Source organism: Octodon degus, unplaced genomic scaffold, assembly GCF_000260255.1.
Source record: "Octodon degus isolate 3935 unplaced genomic scaffold, OctDeg1.0 scaffold00280, whole genome shotgun sequence".
NCBI lineage: Eukaryota > Metazoa > Chordata > Mammalia > Rodentia > Octodontidae > Octodon > Octodon degus.
In genome coordinates, this window is record NW_004524856.1 from 1,476,130 (window position 1) to 1,483,416 (window position 7,287).

General features: G+C 44.3%; 1 non-coding gene across 1 annotated transcript; it reads left to right on the plus strand.

The window, feature by feature from the left end:
• Positions 1-604: 604 nt before the first annotated feature.
• LOC111814219 lies at positions 605-707 on the plus strand. Its single transcript, XR_002819260.1, has one exon. It is a non-coding gene; the product is annotated as a U6 spliceosomal RNA (small nuclear RNA).
• Positions 708-7,287: the final 6,580 nt, after the last annotated feature.

Genomic DNA, 7,287 nt, shown 5'->3' on the forward strand with positions numbered 1-7,287 from the left:
TGGTGCTGGGGGATTGAACCGCGGTCCCTGTGCTTTGCTAAGCTTGTTCTAAGTAGGTGCTTTAGACCACTGAGCCATCTCACCAGCCCCCTTCCTCAGCTTCTGAAACTCCTCCCTCAGCTTCCTGAATGCTGGGATTACATCCATATGCCAGCAAGCCCAGCTCCACAGCCTTTTTTACTTTAAGGTTGGGTCTCACTAAATTGCATAGACTGACGTCAAATTTGTGATACTCTCATCCCAGTCTCCCAGGAAGCTGGAAACAGATTCAATCAGATACCCAGGAGATTAGAAATTCCACTGAAAGGATGCACAGCAGAATGATAGAATGTGAGGGCAGAATCTCAGATATGGAAGACAGGATTGCATTTAGTGATTATGAGAAGAAAGACTTCTTAAAAATAGCAAGGGACAATGAAAGATCTATCCAGCAGCTGCCAATACTTGGGAGGCTGAGGCGGGACGACTGCTGCAAATTTGAGGCCATCCTAGGCTACATACTGAGTTCAAGGCCCGTTTGAACTACATAATGGGATGCTGTATAAAAAAAAAATCCAGCAGCTGCTAGATGATGCAAAGAAGAACACAAGACTGTTCAGTGTCATTGCTCGCTTCAGCAGCACATATACTAAAATTGGAACAATATAGATATTAGCTTGGCCCCTGCACAAGTATGACACTCAAGTTGTGTAGTGTTCCACATTAAAATAATGATTAATCAGTGTCAATGAAAAAGCAGGAGATAGTACAAATTACATAAAAAAGAAACCTTGAGTTGGCTAGATAGCTCAGCGGATTAAAGCACCTGCTTAGGCAGACACAAGGACCGGGGTTTGATCCCCGGCCTGCCACACCAGCCCCACCACCAGGGTGCACTGAGACAGCAATTGAGACTGGGCGTGGTGGTATGTGCCTGTAATCCCAGTGCTTGGGAGGTTGAAAACAGGAGAATCACTACAAGTCCCATATGTGTAGTGAGACCCTGTATACCTTGTACAACATCCTGCACTAAATAAAAAAAAATTCTAGTCTGGCATGGTGATATGCACTTGTAATCCCAGCACTGGGGAGGCTGAGGCAGGAAGATCACTGCAAGTCTGAGGCCAGCGTGGACTACCAAGTGAATTCAAGACCAGCCTGAACTACACAATGAGATGCTGTCTGAAAAAGACAAGGAAAAAAAGAAAGGAAAGAGAAAGAAGGAAGGAAAAAAAGAAAGAAAGAGAAAGAAAGAAAGAAAGAAAGAAAGAAAGAAAGAAAGAAAGAAAGAAAGAGAGAGAAAGAAAGGGAGAAAGAGAAATCCTAAGATTGAAACAAAAGAAACATGACTCTTCCTTTGGGTCTGGGGCTATAGGCTCAGCAGATAAATAACCAGTCCTGTAAAAGAGTGGGCTCATGCTGCAGAGAAAGTTAGACAAGCCAGACTCTGCCATATAGAGAAGTGGTTAAGCATCAAGGCTCTGAGGTCAGACTGCTGAGAGGCAAACCATTCTTCCCTTTTCCTAAATTTGGCGAATATTACAAGTTTTCAGATGGAGGGTTAAATAAAAGAAAGCATGTGAAAAAAAAATTCTTTTTGATGCTGGTAATTATCTCCAGGGCTTTCCACGGTCTAGGTAAATAGTCTACCACTGAGCTACATCCCCAGCCCTTAATTTCTCAGTTGTTCCACTAATATTCTATTACTCAGGAAAGGCAATAATTATCCAATATGGTTACCATGTTAGGCAAAGTAGGGACTTCCACTTTATATGAGTAAAATTACAGGCCGTAACACCACTCACACGTCACGAATTAAGTATTTCAAAGTAATACAGCAGAGATGATCTACAGTAAACATATTTGTGCCAGACACGGTGGAGCACACCTGTAATCCCATCACCTGAAAGCTTAACGACTGTAAATTCAAGTCCAGTGGAGCGGTTTGGTCGTTCGTTGAGCAGTTGTCGTTTTTGTTTTTGTCAACTGCGGCTGTGGCCTGAAGGCCAGAGCTGCTGTCGGAAAAGTGACTTAAGACTTCTGCGTCGGGTAAAAGAAAATGGCCGAACCAAGCAGACTGCTCGGTAAGTCCACTGGTGGGAAAGCCCCCCCCGAAAACAGCTGGCCACTAAAGCTGCCAGGAAAAGCGCCCCCTCTACCAGCGGGGTGAAGAAACCTCACCGCTACTGGCCTGGTATGGGGCGCTTAGAGGGATTTGTCGTTACCAGAAATCGACCGAGCTTCTCCTTCAGAAGCTGCCTTTCCAGAGGTTGGTGAGAGCTGGCCCAGGATTTCACAACCGGCTTGAGGTTTTGGAGTCAGCCACTGGTGCCCTCCAGGAGGCTAGTGAAGCATGCCTGGTGGGCTTATTTGAAGATACTAATCTGTGTGCCATCCACACTAAGAAATCGCCATCGTGCCCAAAGACATCCAGTAGGCCCGCCGGATATGGGGAGAGAGAGCTTAAGTGAAGGCAGTTTTTATGGTGTTTTGTAGTAAATTGTGTAAAATACTTTGGTTTAATTTGTGACTTTTTTGGTAAGAAATTGTTTATAATATGTTGCATTTGTACTTAAGTCATTCTATCTTTCACAGGATGAATGCGAAAAGTGACTGTTCACAGACCTCAGTGATGTGAGCGCCGTTGCTCAGGAGTGACAAGGTGCTAATGTGCAGAAGGGATGGGGGATATGTCTTGCTTCTCATGATGCATGTTTCTGTATGTTAATGACTTGTTGGGTAGCTATTAAGACACTAGAATTGATAAATGTGTACAGGGTCCTTTTGCGATAAAACTGGTTATGACTTGAAAAAAAAAATTCAAGTCCAGGCCAGGCAATTTAGCAATCTAACAAGATCCTATCTCAAAATATGAAATAAAAGCCCTGGATTCAATTCCCAGTATAGCAAAAGGGGGATTATTCCCCCATATTAATTAATATATTAATGTATCGCTGCCCTAATGCTCTAGAACCCAAAGTACTCCATTTTCTTTTTATTTATTTATTTATATTTTCCCATAATTTTATTGATAAACAAATAGCAATGAGACAGTTTCAAATCAAATTGGTAGGACAGTTTCAATAATTAATACATTGCATACTCTCTTCCTAGTGGTTAATTGCTATACAAGATGCGGACATGATATCCTATTTACAAACACCATTAGAACAAATCACTTTATTCATTAAGAGAATGTGACTATTTATCTATCCTAACCAATAGATGTATTTGGTTACAGAAAAAAATGAGTTAATTTCTCACTGTGGAAATTTGGGGAAACATATTCTATATCCTGTTGTCTTTTTTTTTTTTTTTTTGTGGAACTGGGGATTGAACTCAGGCACTCACCTACTGAGCTATCTCCCCAGCCCCCCCAATCCTGTTGTCTTAACTTACATTAAAACCACATCTTAGGGAGCCGGGGAGATGGCTCATGCTTGCCTGGCAAGCTGCAAATGTCTGAATTCAATTCCTGGTTCTGCAGAAATAAAAAAAAAGGGGGGGGGGCTGGGGAGATGACTCAGTAGAATAAGCACTTCCTGGCAAGCGCAAGGGCCTGAGTTCAATCCCCGGTTCTGCAAAAAAAAAAAGAACCACATCCTAGGCAAAACGAATACTGAATAAATGAGATACCTTCAAAATATACTTCATATATATGACCAGTAGGGGTAGCTCTCTCCCCACATACAGGCAATTCTGATCCCTGAGGCCTTCCACCTATGATCTAAAGCATAATTCAATGCCCCAGACAACCACTCCAGGGTATTTGTTCACCAGCCACTTTTTTTGTTTGTTTTTTAGCACTAAGCACAAAGTCTGTAACAGGTTCTCAATTTTTTGTTTCCCAGTTTCTTCATAGCAATTTTTTTTCCTTTGGAACTACACAGTATTATTTGCCTTTTTGGTTCTTTTTCTTTTTTTTTTAATTTATTTTAATTTTTTTTTAATATTTATTTATTTTGTGTTTATGTAGCCAGCTCAGCCCACCAGGGGGCGGGGCTGGCTGGCATGTGGTGCTGGGGGATCGAACCACGGTCCCTGTGCTTTGCTTAGCTTGTTCCAAGTAGGTGCTTTAGACCACTGAGCCATCTCACCAGCCCCTCTTTTTCTTTTTTTGTGTAGAAAGGGTCTTACTATTTAGTTCAGGCTGGTCTTGCATTAATTATGTAGCCAGGCTGGCTTTGAACTCGCAAATTTGTCCTGAGATTATAATTTAGGTTTTTTGTTTTTGTGGTGCTGGGGATTGAACTCAGGACCTTGCACTTGCCAAACAAATGCTTATTTAACTGAGCTATCTCCCAGGTCCCATGTCCTGAGTATATGCCACTACACTGGGCTTGTTTTTGTTTTTGAGGTACTGGGAATTGAACCTAGGCCCTCATGCATGTTAGGCAAACACTCTACTACAGAGTTATATCCCCAGCCCTTTAGAAAGTTGACAGGGTCTCACTACGTAGTTCGGGCTGGCCTTGAACTCACCATGCACTCAACTCGCCATGAAACTCCTCCCTCAGCTTCCTGAATGCTGGGATTACATCCACATGCCTCAAATTTGTGATACTCTCATCCTAGCCTCCCAGATAGCTGGATTACAGGCATGCACCACCACACTGAGCTGCTCTTCTTATTCCATGTGGGAACAGGCATAACAAATAAACACCCAAGATGAAAGGAAACAGCAAAGCCACCACCACATTCCTTAAGAATAGTCTTCCTTGGGGCTGGTGAGATGGCTCAGTGGTCTAAAGCACCTACTTAGAACAAACTTACCAAAGCACAGGGACCACGGTTCAATCCCCCAGCACCACATGCCAGCCAGCCCCGCCCCCTGGTGGGCTGAGCTGGCCACACACACACACACACATAAATTAAAAAAAAAAAAAAAGAATAGCCTTCCTTAGGGCAAAGGGGAGGGGAGGGGACGGAAGGGGAGAGGGGAAGCAAAAAGGGTTAAGCTGTGTTATGTACGTGTACCAGCTCTCCACAACCAACGAACGAGCTGTATTACGGATATAGTCATCATGTACTGTAAACACGGACTAATACAAATTTTAAAATTAAAAAATGACACATCAAAAGAAACATGAAAAAAAAAAAAAGAACAGCCTGCTTTAGCTGGGCATACCTATAATCTCAGCACTGAGGGAAGCAGAGGCAGGACTGCAAACTGCAAGTTCAGCTCCACCAAGGCAATTTAGCAAGACCTTGTCTCAAAATAAAAACAAAAAGGGCTGGGAATGTAGCTCAGTGAGAGTGATTGCTTTGCATGTGTGAGGTCTTGGTTCAATCCTTAATGTTTTGTTTTGTTTCTGTTTGAGACAGGGTCTCTCAATGCAGTTCAAATTGGCCTTGAACACACAATGTAGCCTAGGTTGGCCTTGAATTCTCAGGGACCTGCCTGCCTCAGCCTCCTGAGTGCTAAAGTTACAGGCATGCTGGGATTACAAGACTGTGCCACCATACTTGGCTGCTTTTGTTTTTTGAGACAGGGTCTCACTATGTAGTTCAGGCTGACCTTGAACTCACTATGTACCCCAGGCTGACTGGAACTCAGGCTGATCCTCCTGCTTCAGCCTCCTAAGTGCTGGGATGGGGAGTGCCATCATGCTGGGGCTAGCAGTACTGCTTAATAAAAGCAAATAATGTGTGGCTCAGAGAAAAAAATTGCTGTATAAACAACAAGAAACTGGGGGTCTCGGGTCTCCCCAGAGCGGCTGCGCCTCCTCCACCTCCTCAGCCTCTTCCTGGCGGAGACCCCAGCGCCGGCACTTGTCATTCACCAAGTGGGTATGCCCTGTTCCAGCCCAGGGCCTACAGTTGTGAAGCAAAGAGATGAAGTCGTTCATCTTCTGGATCTTTAGCATAATTGAGGCGGCTGATCAAGAGAGTAAACAAATACACAACATGGCGCTGTGCTGTTGGGGCCTGTGTGAGGCTGCAGAGCTGCCTCAGGGGAAGCCTGCATCAGAGCTGGCATAGCCATGCAGAGATCTGGGGGAACAGATGGGGACAAGTGCCAAGGTCCTGAGGTGGAAGGGACCATGACAAGTGGAGGAGCAGCTGAGGCTGCTGAGGTCGGAGCTGAACTCCAAGGAGGAAGGAGAGGAGCGAGGGCATGGTCTCCAAGGGCCTTGTGGCAGAGTATCTGGCCGCTGCCAGTTCTGCCTTTCACAGAAGTTCTTCACCTTCATTCATACTTATCTCTGTATCGCTCCATTTTTAGCATTTGTACTGCCCACTCGAGCACCTTTGCCTTTATTCACAAGCTCGCAGAGAACACAGTAGGCAGAGCCCCTATGTCCAGGCACACACCTCTTTCTTGCTCCTCCAATAAACTACAGAAGTGAAAAAAAAAAAAACCCAAAAACACAAGAAACTAAAAATCAAGTACCCATCATAGGATTTGTGCTTTTACATATTTCATTTTATCTAAGCCTCACAATGGCAGTGTTGGGGAGCCAGGGAGATAGCTCAGTGGAATAAGTGCTTGCCTGGCAAGCGCAAGGGCCTGAGTTCAATCCCTGGTACCACCAAAAAAAAAAAAAAGGCAGTGTGAAGTAGATAAACCAGCTCAGACAAATATAGGATTGGCAATTGGGAGAGGTCTGCAGCTACAAAGATTTAAACTGGCAGGGCAAGATGGAATTTTAAAAGTTAAGTTCTGCTGGTACATGCCTGTAGTCCTAGCACACAGGAGGCTGAAGCAGGAAGATCACTGGAAGTTCAAGGTCAGCCCAAACTACATAAAAAGACCCTGTCTCAAAAAACCCCCGAAATGTTAAACTCTTTTTTCCTTTAGAGACAAGCCACTTTTCCTAACTTTCTCACACACAGGGAGGATGCAACCACCAACCTCTCCTCACCCCACCTCTGACAAATAGAAGATGCAGATGCCCCAGGAGGTTAGCGTTCCATTCAGAAGGGAGCCAAAAGGAGCTGGAAGCGAAGGACAAGACACTCACTGCTTCCCCTCTCCCTTCGCTTCCTTACTATAAAAGCCCTTGTACACCTAGACGTTGAATCAGAGCCTCTTTTTTTCCTTTCAAAAAAATAAATGGCCTGCTTGCTTTGGTGGCACATACCTGCGATCCTAGGTTGAGGATGGAGGATCTTAGGTTTGAGGTTGGCCTTGGCTACACAGCCAGCTCAAGAACAGCCTAGTGAGACCCTGTCTCAAAAACCAAAATCATGAAGAAAAAAAAAAAATGAAGAGGGGGGGAACAAAAAAAATGAAGAAAGCCCTAGCAAGATGAACACCCACAAGGTTCTCTTGTGAGTTAGCTGCTTTCTATCTCCCACTCTTTC